A 15,140-nucleotide genomic window follows, 5' to 3' on the forward strand; every position below is an offset into this window, starting at 1 on the left:
CCTCTAGCGGCACGAGGTGGAGGAGAGGGAGATGGATCGAGAGGAGAGGTTGGCCTAGGGTTAGGAGGGATGGATGGGCCTGCTGGGCCTCGGTGCAAAAGGGCCGGCCTGGCTGCCTGAGGATGGATGGCCTCAGGTGGTGGGCTGCGACTGGGCTGAGGCCCTGCACACTCTCTCTCACTCTCCCCTAGAATATTCTCCCCGTGTAACAAATAAAAAGCGAGTAAAGAAAAGTAGAGAGGGATAGGAGAAGAATTTGAGCAGGACGCCAATTTTATTGGACTCATGAAAAGGAGCTTGATCCAAGAAAATTAGGAGTGGTGTCGTGGAATTGTCACGGCAGATGTCCTAGGTGTCAGGACTTAGTCGCGAGGCCAACGCATCTATGTGGTAGCTTGAGAGGGGTTGAGCGGGACGAGAAACGCGATGTTTTACCCAGGTTCGGCCCCTCACGGTGGAGGTAAAAGCCTACATCCTGCTTCATTGATATTGATGATGATGATCACGGTTACAAAAGTGCTCTATCTCGAGAGCTATTGTCTAAACCTAACTTGTCCAACTTGTGGAACTTGTCAATCTCCCCCCTTTGAGGAGCCCAACCCCTCCTTATATATGTTGAAGGGGCGGTTTACATGTGGAGTCCTCTTAGGATTAGGACTAGTCTATCTCTAATACAAACCGGATACAAGTCCAGGTCTTAGCTCCTTGTAAGATAATGTTCCTCATGCCTTTCCTCTTAAACCGGCCCATCGTTAAGCGTGAACCGGCCTTCTGGGCTTTGGGCCTTGTCATCCATCGATCCCGCACGCCGGATCACCAGTGAGTCATAATGACCAGGTGGGTTGCTTGTAAACCGCCAGGTCAGGGCGGGTCGCCAGTAACTCGCCAAGTGTCAGCGGGGTCTTCAGATAAACCGCCAAGTCCGGCCGGGTTAACTTCCGCCCGATTTACACCGCGGGGTATATCCCCGACATTAGCCCCCAAGTTTAGCTTGGATTTATTCATGGTAAACTTATGATGCAAAATAAACACAAGAACAAATTTGACAGGTTATGCTCCGGGTTAAGAATTTTTGTAAACTGGTACCTGATCATCCTTAAGTCCTTGTTATTTCCTCCTTCTGGGAAATCCGGGTCAACAGACCAGCTTCATGATCAATTTGCCGACATTGGCTTGTCACCGAGAAATATTGTGAAGAATAACTCCTTTGACTCAGCTCTGCCGGTTTAAGAAATATGGGTCTGAAAATACTTATCTGATATTCAGTCGGTTTGAAGATGTAAAACTTGCCGGTTTAATATTACCAAAATGGCCGGTTTATAAATATTGATGGCGCCGGGTCATAATTGTTGTTGACATCGGGTCATGTAATTGATCTTCCTGATTTTCTCAAAACTAATAAAATGAAGATGTTCCTCCTTTATATGCATAATACCTGTAGCCCCCAAGTCTTAAGAGGAGAAGATAGTGATAACTTAAGACTTTCTCCAATAAGTGTTTCAACCTTGAAGAAATCCGGTTTGTTCATCTCAATCATATAAACTGAATACTCCATATATGTAGCCCCCAAGTGCTGGGTAGTCATGCTTGCAACAACCTGGGACTTGCAATTGCTTATAAAAACTTCAATCAGTGTAGCCCCCAAGGGCTGGGTCATTATGCAATAATTAGCAGGGACTTTATAAATATAATCATGTAGACTTGAGCAGTGATGTGTAGCCCCCAAGGGCCGGCTTAGTAAGATAATACTGAACCGGGACTTGATATATACTTCAATGAAAATAACATCTTATAATGTAGCTTCCATCGTAGGGCTTGAACCCACGTCCACAAGGTTAAGAGTTTTGTGCTTTACCAACTGAGCAATGAATCCTTCAATATAATGAATAAAACTTGTGTACCTTGAATTGTTGACAGGAGCAATTGGTAGCCCCCAAGGTCCGGCTCATTATGATGTGATGAGTCGGGTCTTCAATAAGTTGAGCAAAAATTGACTTTGCATTAGCCCCCAAGTGTCATGGTGCATGCTTGCAGCGACATGAGACTTGCATATTTGATATAATCTTCAGTTGAATAATGTAGCCCCCAAGTGCCGGGTCGTGAACCTGCAGCGACTCGGGACTATTCCTTCAACTGTAAAATAAACCATATCCATTGACAATATAATAGCCATTGCGCTAAAGCGACTTTGAAAACCTCAATAATACTTGTTATTAATAACCATAATAAAATCCAGCCATGTTGGCTATTCAAGATAACATAATCCGGTATGAAAACCTTATTCATTCAACATCATAATGGAAATTCAGCCAAGTTTGGCTATTTGAATAATATAACCCAATGATTTATAAGCGCATGATTCCAATGGCGCAATCCAAATATATATACTGGCGACTTATAGTCCAAAGCCAGGCCGGTTTAACAAACCTGTTTCTGCATACAACAAGTTTAAAGTGTCCTGGCGGTTTACCGCCGGATGGGTCATAATGCCCAACATATAACCCGGGTTTATAACCAAGGCTGCACTTTAAGAATAATCAAATATGAAATATATCATACCTGTGACATTGAATCACATTGTTGGTTTTACCAACTTTTTGTAGTAAAGGTGATAACCCCAATCTTGAGTACTGATAACTCCTTCCATATTATGCCGGTTTATGATAAAACCGTGCCGGGTTGTGATAAACACCGGTTTAACCATATATAATACTGGTGACTTGTAGTCAAACCGGACTGGGCTGATAGTCTCCGGATTATAACTTGATCGTGTACTGACAACTTGTAGTTGAAAGCCGAGCCGGGTTGATAAAAACCGGTTTACTCCATAAGAGGATGTTAACAACAAGGATCAAACCGGGCAAATAGTCTCCAGATTGACGTGAACAGTGTTCCGTCAATTGATTGGTTGAAAACTTTGTCGGTTTAAAAAAACGCAATAAAAAAGAAAAAAGTATCTTGCAAAGAAAAGTGCGAAGCAAAAGCAATGACAAAACCGTTTGCAAAAAAGGTTTATTTGAGCTGATCAAATGGCGTTACCATGGCCGAACACGACCAAGCTTGTAACACCCCGGATGTAACTTTCCCAATATGTACTCCAACTCTTGCCGTTTTCGGCCTTAAGTTATTTTATTTTCTCGGGTTCGGGTTTTTGTCTCCGTGTGTTGTTGTCGTTGTCATGCATCTCATATCATGTCATCATGTGCATTGCATTTGCATACGTGTTCATCTCATGCATTCGAGCATTTTCCCCGTTGTCCGTTTTGCATTCCGGCGCTTCGTTCTCCTCCGGTGGTCATTTCTACCTTTCTTTCGTGTGTGGGGATTAAACATTTCCGGATTGGACCGAGACTTGCCAAGCGGCCTTGGTTTACTACCGGTAGACCACCTGTCAAGTTTCGTATCGTTTGGACTTCGTTTGATACTCCAACGGTTAACCGAGGGACCGAAAAGGCCTCGTGTCTGTTGCAGCCCAACACCCCGCCAAGTTGGCCCAAAACCCACCAAAACCCTCTCCATCATCTAGAGCGTTCGATCACGATCGCGTGGCCAAAAACCGCACCTAAAACCGCACCTCATTTGGACTCTCCTAGCTCCTCCTATGCCTATAATAACCCCCTCCTAAATTCGCGGATCCCCTCTCTCAAACCCTAAAAATCGGATCTCCGCCGCCGCCGGACACGTCCGGACGGAGCCGGACGCGTCCGCCGCCACCGCCTGCCCAACCGGGCCGCACGTGTCCCCGCCGGCCCCCACCGCGGCCCGCGGGAGCCCGCATCCGGCCCCCCCCCCATCGCCGAGCGCCGCCGCCCGCACCCGCGCACCCGAGCGCCGCCGCCTCTTTCGCCGTCTCCGGCGGCCGGACGCCGCCGACCGCCGCGGCCGCCATCGCCGGTCACCGCCCCCTCTTTCCGGTGCCGCCCCGACGCCAGCGGATCTCGCCGCCGCGCGCGCCACCCGCCACGGGGCCCGTCCAGCGCCGCCGCGCGCATCTCTGGCGAGGTCTCCGGCCACCTCGCTCGGAGTCCCGGCCGTTTTTCCCCGCCGCCGTCGAACTCATCTCCGGCGACCTTCGATTCGGATATAGTACCAGGTCGAACGCTACAGTGTTCTTAGATCTGAAAATCCGGACGGTTGTCTTTTGTTCCTAACCCTAGTTCATGTGCTCATGGTTCATCATGCTATTTCATCATGCTATATCTCCGCATCCGTAGCTCCGTTTTTGGCATATAGCATATCAAAATGTTCGCCTCAGAGAGTACATCATTTCATCTCATTGCATAATTTTCATTTGAGCTCATCTTGATGCCCGAAATGATGTTAGAAGAGTGCTACTTGAGATAATTGTCAGATCTACTACTTCATTTAGATATTTGTCATTTTTGCCATGATTATTGTGTGCATGATATGCCCATGAGTTCTACATATGTTTTGTTAAGGGTTTTGTCATCTTTCCAGAGGTGCAACCCATGTATTTTTGCGATGTGTGTGGTGACTAGCACAAGCTTGCAAAGTGAGGCACTTGGTAATGCTGATTTCAGGGACTTAGCATTTCCACTAAGTCCTTGAGCTGTTTATCTCATATGGTCATATGTTCATGTTGTTTCCTAGTGATCCATGCCTCTTTTGAGGATGATCAGTAAGGATGTTTTGTTAATTTTGTAGTGCTCTATCCATCCATGTCTTTTTTTGCAATTATGGAGCACCCTAGCTTGAGTCAATCGAGCTCTACTTTTGCTACTTCGTGAATCTGGGCAGATTGTCTACTTGTTAGCGATTTTGCCGAGGATGTTGTAGTTGATCCGTGCATGCTATGCTATTGTTCTTGCCATGTCTAGCTTGCATTTTGTGTATTCTTGATGGGTGTATGCTTAGTTGGTCATGACTTGCTCCGTAGTGAGTGCATCGAGCTCGTAAACATGCCTACTTGATATCTGTTTTCAGCATGCCCCAGTTTTCACTAAGTCTGAAAACTGATTATGCTTTTGCTATGTTCACATGCTTGCAATTGTATTTTGTGATCCCTTTTGGCTCAAGGTCACTAAGGGACTTTTGTTAAGCTCTTTGAGTAGCTCCATGCCATGTTTTACTTTTCCATGTTCAGGTCCTGTAGCATGTAGTTTTGTTGCCCCAAAGAGTGCTACCTGATCTGAAATTCCAGACAAGTGTTAATTTCACAAAGTCTGAGATCTATTTACCATATGCATTTTTGCCATGCTTGTTTGAACCTGTTAATGGAGGAATTGGCCATAGCTCAGTGCTAGACTTTTTTTAAGCTTCTTGAATGCATCCCTGCCATGTATTTGGTTGCCATGTTTGGGTGCTGTAGCATGTTCATCTCATTGCATTTAGATGGCTACTTGCTGTAAATCGCAGACCGGTGTCATATTTGAATTGCTTGCCATTTCCAAACCGTAACTCCGATTCCGGCGTTCTTTATATCGTTTTCAAGCGATTTCATCTCATATTTCCAGTGGAACACTTGGATTTCCAAGTTGAGGCCAGGCTCATGCATCCCTTGTTAAATCTTGCATATGCATCCCGCATCGCATCCCGCATAGCATACCATGTTTGCATCATATTGTTTGATCCTTGCACGTGGTTGATTGTGTTCCGTTTGCTTGTTTGTCTTGTTTGGGTAGAGCCGGGAGACGAGTTCACTAATGAGGAGCCCGTTGAGTTTGCTTTCGAGGATCCAGTCAACTCTGACAACTTTGCAGACAAGATGATCATACCCTCGAAATCACTACTATCTTTGCTATGCTAGATTGCTCGCTCTTTTGCTATGCCAATGCTATGATGCCTACCACTTTCTTTCAAGCCTCCCAAATTGCCATGTCAAACCTCTAACCCACCATGTCCTAGCAAACCGTTGATTGGCTATGTTACCGCTTTGCTCAGCCCCTCTTATAGCGTTGCTAGTTGCAGATGAAGATTGGAGACCGTTCCTTGTTGGAACATTTATTTACTTGTTGGGATATCATTATATTGCCATGTTATCTTAATGCATCTATATACTTGGTAAAGGGTGGAAGTCTCGGCCTCTCGCCTAGTGTTTTGTTCCACTCTTGCCGCCCTAGTTTCCGTCATATCGGTGTTATGTTCCCGGATTTTTGCGTTCCTTACGCGGTTGGGTTATAATGGGAACCCCTTGATAGTTCGCCTTGATTAAAGCTTTTCCAGCAATGCCCAACCTTGGTTTTACCATTTGCCACCTAGCCTCTTTTTCCCTTGGGTTTCTGGAGCCCGAGGGTCATCTTATTTAAAACCCCCCGGGCCAGTGCTCCTCTGAGTGTTAGTCCACCTGTCAGCTGCCGGTGGCCACCAGGGGCAACTCTGGGCTGGCCTACCCGTACCTAGGACAATCTGAGTGTGCCCTGAGAAAGAGATATGTGCAGCTCCTGTCGGGATTTGTCGGCACATTCGGGCGGTGTTGCTGGATTAGTTTTAACCTGTCGAAGTGTCTTGAAGAACCGAGGTACCGAGTCTGATCGGAACGTCTCGGGAGGAGGTCTATTCCTTCGTTGACCGTGAGAGCTTGTCATGGGCTAAGTTGGGACTCCCCTGCAGGGATTTGAACTTTTGAAAGCCATGCCCGCGGTTATGGGCAGATGGGAATTTGTTAATATCCGGTTGTAGATAACTTGAACCTTAATTTAATTAAAATGAATCAACCGTGTGAGTTACCATGATGGCCTCTTCTCGGCGGAGTCCGGGAAGTGGACACGGTGTTGGAGTAATGTTTGCGCAGTTTGTCCTCTAGTTTCTCGCTCGCGCTTTGCCTCCTCTTCCCGCTCTCTTTTGCGAACATGATAGCCACCATATATGCTAGTCGCTTGCTGCAGCTCCACCATATTTTACCTTGCCTTACCCATAAGCTTAAATAGTCTTGATCGCGAGGGTGCGAGATTGCTAAGTCCCTGTGGCTCACAGATTACTATTACACCAGATGCAGGGCCTGATGATTCCGCTCCAGGTGACGCGCTTGAGCTCAAGTGGGAGTTCGACGAGGACTCTCAACGATACTATGTTTCCTTTCCTGATGATCAGTAGTGGTGCCCAGTTGGGGGTGATCGGGACCGTGTCGCATGTTGGGTTATCTTTTATTTTGGCATCGTAGACGGGCCATGAGTGTTTGGATGATGTAATGTTATTTATGTACTTGATTGACGTGGCGAGTGTAAGCCAACTATGTTATCTCCCCTTTTATTAATTATATTACATGGGATGTTTGTGAAGATTGCCTAACTTGCGACACATGCCTTCAATGCGATTATGCCTCTAAGTCGTGCCCCGACACGTGGGAGATATAGTCGCATTGAGGGTGTTACAAAGCTCCCGTTAGGTGTAACTATGGTTCTAGTCAGCCAGGTCCCCAAATGAAACTGTGGCATTTATGCTGACCAAGTGGCATGGCAATGGTTTGGGTTCGACCAAGCCCCCAAGTGATTCTGTGGCCTTAGGCCGATCAAGAGGCATGACTGGTTCAGACGTGACCAAGTCCCCAAGTGATCTGGTGGCTCTCGCCTATCAAGAGGTATGGTATTGGTTCGGACACGACCAAACCTCCAAGTGATATAACATGATGCTTTTAAAAAGCGAACTCAAGGGGTAAACCGGAGGCCGCTTTTAGAACAACTCCGTGTAACCACACATGATGTAAAAGAACAGAGACCCCGCTTTATGAAGTAGAAGCCCCCATGTGATCAATAATATGTCAGGCCAGTAAGGCGGGATACCCATGTTTGAACCGCACATCATGGCAGCAGGTCCTCTTTTGCAATTTTTAACTTTTTGCAAGAGATAAATTCTTCTTGAACCGGGATCTTGAACCGGATATGGAGACCTTCAAAGCTTTGTGGGAGACATCTTTCCCTTGAACTGGATTTTAAACCGGAATCTTCATTTTTAGCCGGAAATTTTCTGACGGCCTTTAAACTTGAACTTGCGAGAAGTTAATTCCTTTTTGAACCGAAAATTATTAAATCGGATTTGAGAGCTTCAGAGCTTTATTGGAGAACAAATTTCCCTTGTACCGGATTGTAAACCGGAATCCTTTTCTGATGACCCGAAACTTCTTCATTGAGCTGGGATTTTGTAACTGTCATATACTTTCTAATCCTTTTCTGATGAATGAAAGATTAAATTCAAACTCATTTGATTTAAATTCAAATGATTTGAATAGGAAGTGAGGTTTGGGAAGGTCCAAAAATGTTGAGACTTTTGGAGGAGCCTCAATAAATGAAGACAAAATTTTCAGCAAGGTTTGGAGATCAACTCGAAGCAGAAAAGGCATGGGATTATTTTTGCGCATGTTTTATGGTTAATTCCAAATTATTGTAATATTTAGAATAGCTCCCTAATGATGTTGGGAGTGAATGTTTTAAAGAGAAGTCACCAATGTGAATATCCCTCGATTTAAATGGACCGAAGATCCATACGATTGTTTTATTTGAGTTGCAATGATTAATGACATGATGGCATGATGACATGATGCAATGCAAAATATGCAATGATGAATGCAACAAGCAAAACAAATGACATGGCAAAAACAACAAATAGCTGGAAGACACCTGGCGCAACAGTCTCGGGGCATTATAGCCTCCAAGCTGCAGCTCGTCATGAAGTAGCTGATACATCTCAGTATGACCCCAGCTACAAGTTTGGATATCTACCAGGCCAGCAATGGCCATAGACCAACTTAGGCCAAAATCCTAAGCTTGGGGGAGTACGTATTTCTCACCGACATTACATTCATGTTCACACACTCATTCCATTTGTCGGTGCTCATACTTTTTCATTATACCACCCATGCTAGTTTAATTTGTTTTTAAGCCTTCTTCTTGTGTGTTTGAAAAACCTTAATAAAAACCAAAAAATTTAGTTGTACCTTTTTGCTAGTTTACCTTCCATGCTTGTAGTAGTAGTAATTAAAAGAAAACCCAAAAAGATTTCTCGTTCTTCTTTTGCTTGTTGGGAGCTTTCCCAAGTAAATAGTTTTATTTCTTTTCTTGTTCTTTGGGAGTCGAGAGGAGAAGACCATGATGAAAATGTTAAGTGGCTCTCATATGCATTATTGTTGATTTAACTAAGAGCCCATGTTACCTTCTCTTCTCTCTTGTATTAAATGCTTTCAGATTCTAGCTTAGTCCAATGCATGTGCACTATAATTATTATCCACACCGTTCGGTCGTGCAAGTGAAAGGAAATAAGGACGATATATGATGGACTGATTGAGATGAGAAAAGCTGGTATGAACTCGACCTATCTTGTTTTTGTAAATATGATTAGTTCATCGTTCCTCATTCAGCCTATTATGAATGAAACATGTTTGCAATGACAATTAGAGATTATAGTTGCTCATGCCATGCTTAATTAGCTAGGAGTTTATAATGGTTTACCTTGTGTGCCAACATGCTATTAAAATGATTGTGATGTGGTATGATAGGGTGGTATCCTCCTTTGAACGATTCGAGTGGCTTGACTTGGCACATGTTCACACATGTAGTTGAAGCAAAATCAACATAGCCTCCACGATATTTATGTTCATGGTGAATTATATCCTACTAATGCTTGCACTCAGTGTTGATTAATTTTAATGCATGCTCATGACTGTTGTCGCTCTCTAGTTGGTCGCTTCCTAGTCTTTGTGTAGCCTTCACTTGTACTAAGCGAGAATAATGCTTGTGCATCGACTTCCATAAACCCCAAAGTTGCTCCACATGAGTCCACCATACCTTCCTATAAGCGGTATCTACCTGTTGTTCCAAGTAAATTTGTATGTGCCAAACTCTAAACCTTCAAATGAAATTTTGTTTTGTATGCTCGAATAGCTCATGTATCAACTAGGGCTGTCTATATCTTCCATGCTAGGTGGGTTATTCCCAAGATGAGTGGACTCCGTTCATCATTCACGAGAAAATGGCTGGTAACCGGGATGCCCAGTCCCATGCTTAAATTAAAATAATTCCAAAAAGAACTCCCCCAGGATTGTTGTTAGTTGGAGGCACCTGTTGTTTTGGACAAGCCATGGATTGATGTTTGTTGGTGGTTGGGGAGTATAAACTTTACCATTCTGTTTGGGAACAACCTATAATGTGTGTAGCATGGAAGATGTCGAGATCTCTTGGTTGTTATGTTGACAATGAAAGTATACCACTCAAAATATTATTCATCTCTATTTCAAAACTCGAGCTCTGGCACCTCTACAAATCTCTGCTCTCCCTTTGAGAAGGGCCTATCTATTTACTTTTATGTTGAGCCATCATCCTCTTATTAAAAAGCACCAGTAGGAGAGCACCGCTGTCATGTGCATGCATTACTATTAATTTACATTGAGTATGACTATGACTGGATCTCTTTTACCATGAATTGCAATGTTTAGTCAGTCCTTGATTTTCAGAGGTGCTCTACATTTATGTTTTGTGGTCTCAGAAAGGGCTAGCGAGATAGCATCTTGTTATATCATATTATGATCGTTTTGAGGAAGTGTTGTCATCAGAGATTTATTATTATTGCTCGCTAGTTGATTATGCCATTAATATGAGTAAACATGAGACCTAAATGTTATTGCGAATATGGTTAGTTCATAATCTTTGCTGAAAACTTGAATGCTGGCTTTACATGTTTGCAACAATAAGATCAAACCGAGTTTGTAAAAGTTTTTCTTTATCACTTTCAGTTTTTCAACTGAATTGCTTGAGGACAAGCAAAGGTTTAAGCTTGGGGGAGTTGATACGTCTCCATCATATCTACTTTTCCAAACACTTTGGACCTTGTTTTGGACTCTAACTTGCATGATTTGAATGGAACTAACCGGACTGACGCTATTTTCAGCAGAATTGCCATGATGTTACTTTTGTGCAGAAATAAAAGTTCTCGAAATGACCTGAAAATCAACGGAGACATGTTTTGCAATAAATAAAAAATACTGGCAAAAGAATCAACACTACGGGGGCCACAGCCTGTCCACGAGGGTGCATGGCGACCCCCCCTGGGACGCGCCCCCTGCCTCATGGGCCCCCTAAGCCTCCACCGATGTCAGCTCGAACTCTATATATTCACGTTTGGGGAGAAAAAAATTAGGGAGAAGGATTCATCGCGTTTTACGATACGGAGCCGCTGCCAAGCCCTAATCTCTCTCGGGAGGGCTGATCTGGAGTCTGCTCGGGGCTCCGGAGAGGGGAATCCGTCGCCATCATCATCATCAACCTTCCTCCATCATCAATTTCATGATGCTCACCGCACTGCGTGAGTAATTCCATCGTAGGCTTGCTGGACGGTGATGCGTTGGAAGAGATTTACCATGTAATCGAGTTAGTTTTGTTAGGGTTTGATCCCTAGTATCCATTATGTTCTAAGATTGATGTTGCTATGACTTTGCTATGCTTAATGCTTGTCACTAGGGCCCGAGTTCCATGATTTTAGATCTAAACCTATTATGTTTTCATGAATATATGTGAGTTCTTGATCCTATTTTGCAAGTCAATAGTCACCTACGTACTATGTGTTATGATATGGTAACCCCGAAGTGACAATAATCGGGACAACGCTCGATGATGACTATAGTTTGAGGAGTTCATGTATTCACTAAGTGTTAATGCTTTGTTCCGGTACTCTATTAAACAGAGGCCTTAATATCCCTTAGTTTCCAATAGGACCCCGCTGCCACGGGAGGGTAGGACGAAAGATGTCATGCAAGTTCTTTCCCATAAGCACGTATGACTATATTCGGAATACATGCCTACATTACATTGATGAACTGAGCTAGTTCGATGTCACCCTATGTTATAGATGTTACATGAGGAATTGCATCCGACATAATTATCCATCACTGATCCATTGCCTACGAGCTTTTCACATATTAATCTTTGCTTAGTTATTTTTCCGTTGCCACTGTTACAATCACTACAAAAACTACTACTGTTACTTTTGCCAACGTTACCGCTACTTCCATATTACTTTGCTACTAAATACTTTGCTACAGGTGCGGTTGAATTGACAACTCAACTGTTAATACTTGAGAATATTTTTTGGCTCCCCTTGTGTCGAATCAATAAATTTGGGTTGAATACTCTACGCTCGAAAACTGTTGTGATCCCCTATACTTGTGGTTTATCATTCCTCCTCCATGGTCTCCCCCTTAGATGGGGAAAGGTTCTCCCTCTAGTCCTTAGCCTCCATGGAGATGGTGACCCCTCCGGCTTCCTCTTCCATGGCCCCCAATGATGTTGCCCCCCTTCGGTATGGTGCTAGAGAGGGACTAGATTGGTTTTTCGTTGCTACAGAGGCTTACGGCGGTGGAACACCTGATCTAGGTTTTGTTTTGGAGTTTTTGGGATTTATAGGAGCGTTTGGCGTCGGGGGAAAGTCAAGGGGGCCCACGAGGTGACGACAAGGACGGGGGGCGCCCCCACCCTTGTGGTTAGCCCGGGACTCTTCTCTGGTATCTTTTTGCTCCAGTATTTTTTTATATTTTGCAAAAATATTCTCCATAAATTTTCAGCCCATTTCGAGAACATTTATTTCTGCACGAAAAGAACACCACGGTATTCTGCTGAAAACAGCGTCAGTCCGGTTTGTTCTAATCAAATCATACCTAAATCATGTAGAATTGTTATAAACATGGCATGAATACTTCATAAATTATAGATACATCAGAGACATATCAGCATCCCCAAGCTTAATTCATGCTCGTCCTTGAGTAGGTATATGATAAAAGAAATAATTTATGAAGTGTGAATGCTAGCATAGTGTAAACGTTTGATCGATGACGATAGTTCCAAACACTTTTTCTAGCATCATTATATATTATAAATAGTAGCTCATCTCATAAAACTTCTCATGATCAAGGAGCAAGCTATTCACAAGTGAAATTATTAACCATAAAGTTTCTTGAAAACTAACAAACCATGTTCTTAGTCATCAAACAATTGCAATTCATCTTATTTTCAGGAAAGGTGTATGTAAGAGCCTTGATTTAGAAAATCCCACATACTCAACTATCTGCTACCTCTTGAGCACTGCGTTGGTTTCCCCGAAGAGGAAGGGATGATGCAGCAAAGTAACGTAAGTATTTCCCTTAGTTTTTTAGAACCAAGGTATCAATCCAGTAGGAGCTACGCGCGAGTCCCTCGCACCTGCACAAAACAAATAAATCCTTGCAACCAACGCAAATAGGGGTTGTCAGTCCTGTTGGGGATACACATAACAGGTAGGCCCACGAAGGGTCGAAATATCATGAAGCATGGGGTCCACACAACAAGTGGGTCCAGGTAAATTTCATAGAGACATACTATCCACTCGGACAAGCAGCATACTATCCACTCGACCAAGCAGCATACCATACACTCGGATGACAGTTCACCACTCGACCGTACGACTCACTCAGATATACGAAGACCAGTAGGCAGCAAAGCAGTCGACATCATTCTCATAGTGAAGACTTGATAGTGGGCTGGCTTTATGGCATTCATGCCCCACTTTGTAACATAGGAGGTGAGGGGGTGGCGCACTCTATATAAGCCACCCCCAGCACTAGACTAGGGGCTTTTTTCTTCCATCTCTCTCTCTCTTTCACAATTAGTCTCAGGACCACGGGGATCCGTTCTCCTCTCATTGTAATCTTCGAATACATACTAAGATAAAACAAAGCCTCTCCGGAGCACGAGACGTAGGGTTGTTATCTCCACCGTGACAGGCCCGAACTCGCTAAAACCATCGTGTCACCCATATGCATCTCGATAGATCATGCTCCTTTATCCTACCGCTCTCTTATTGTCGGAATCGTTACCACGACAGTTGGCGCCCACCTTGGGGCGTGGTGTCTATTGAGCCATGATGCAGATAGTTTTTTTCTTCAATCACCGGCGACAGACTAATTTCTGCGGGCAACCCAAGCTTTCTTGGGATGATGTCCCCAGATCAAACAATCTTCCGCTACCAGTTTTGACTATTCAAATTCCAGCTATCACACGAAATACTCCTCATCATACAAAAGGATCAGGGAGTTTCTCATCTCAACTTATCCTCTTTACAGTCAAACATTGAAACAATCTAACTAGGGTTTGTTCTTTTTATGTATATACACGAGCTCATACAAAAGGACGCCTCCCTTTGTTCCGATCGGTGGCTCGGCTCCCGGACGATGAAGTGTCGTCGTCCACCCATCATCATCTCGTGTGCTCATCGGCGACGCCATCGCCTAGAACGCACGCTCGCACAGCCGCTAATGCTAGGCCTTGTTCCCCGGCCGGTTAGACGCGTCTACCGGTGATCCGGTCGACCAGCTCCTCAGGCGACAAGGCCCGGCTGACGCCACTCGACTCAGCTCTGCACGCGTCGAAGCACGACTCTGACCTATGCACAGCTCCGGCTCCTTGAGCAGTGAAACGCAGCCACCAGCGCTCGCGCCGGCCTCGCTCTTGGCTGCGCCGGCCCGTGACTGGACTGCGCCAGCTGCTCATCCTCCTCATCGCCACCTCTCGGCCGCCATCTGGTTCCGGCCAGCAGCAGAGCTCTCCTCCGGGCTCCTCTAACTCTCCTCCTAATTTCAGTTCCCTCCCGTGTTAAAACGAAACTGCATGCAGTGGGAAAAACAATCCGTGGGAAAGAAAACTCGCATTGCATGTAGAATCGCTTTTAATTCTTGCCTAATTAACACTAACACCTCTTGCATGTAGACTCTGGACGTGGGCAATTGACTACAGGTCATCTCCACCAGCGTCGCCTGGTCCAGATCGCTGGACTTGAATGGGCAGTGGACCTCCCACGACGTGGCAATAAACCGCTTCCAGGAGATAAATGACCGAAACTTCCATCGCATGCAATACCGGCCTTAACTCTTGCTTAATTGCCGCTAATTATGTCTTTTTGCATGCGTGTATAGGTTTTGGACGTGGTGAACTCCATCAATGCATGTAACGGCATGTGAAGCGGCAAGCATGGCCGAATCCCGGCGACCAATGGTCTCAGGCACGATGCCCCGACAGTTCCTCCGTCCGGTGCCAAGCGCTCGCCGATAGCCTGTACACTAGAGTCAACACCACACCGCCGCAACCGGAAGCTGGCTCGGTCCCCACACACGACAGCGTCTCCCGCGCAGGAGGCACAAACCCGACGCGGTGTATGGACCAGGAGTT

The sequence above is a fragment of the Triticum urartu genome, chromosome 4 (genome assembly GCF_003073215.2).
Source record: "Triticum urartu cultivar G1812 chromosome 4, Tu2.1, whole genome shotgun sequence".
Classification (NCBI taxonomy): domain Eukaryota; kingdom Viridiplantae; phylum Streptophyta; class Magnoliopsida; order Poales; family Poaceae; genus Triticum; species Triticum urartu.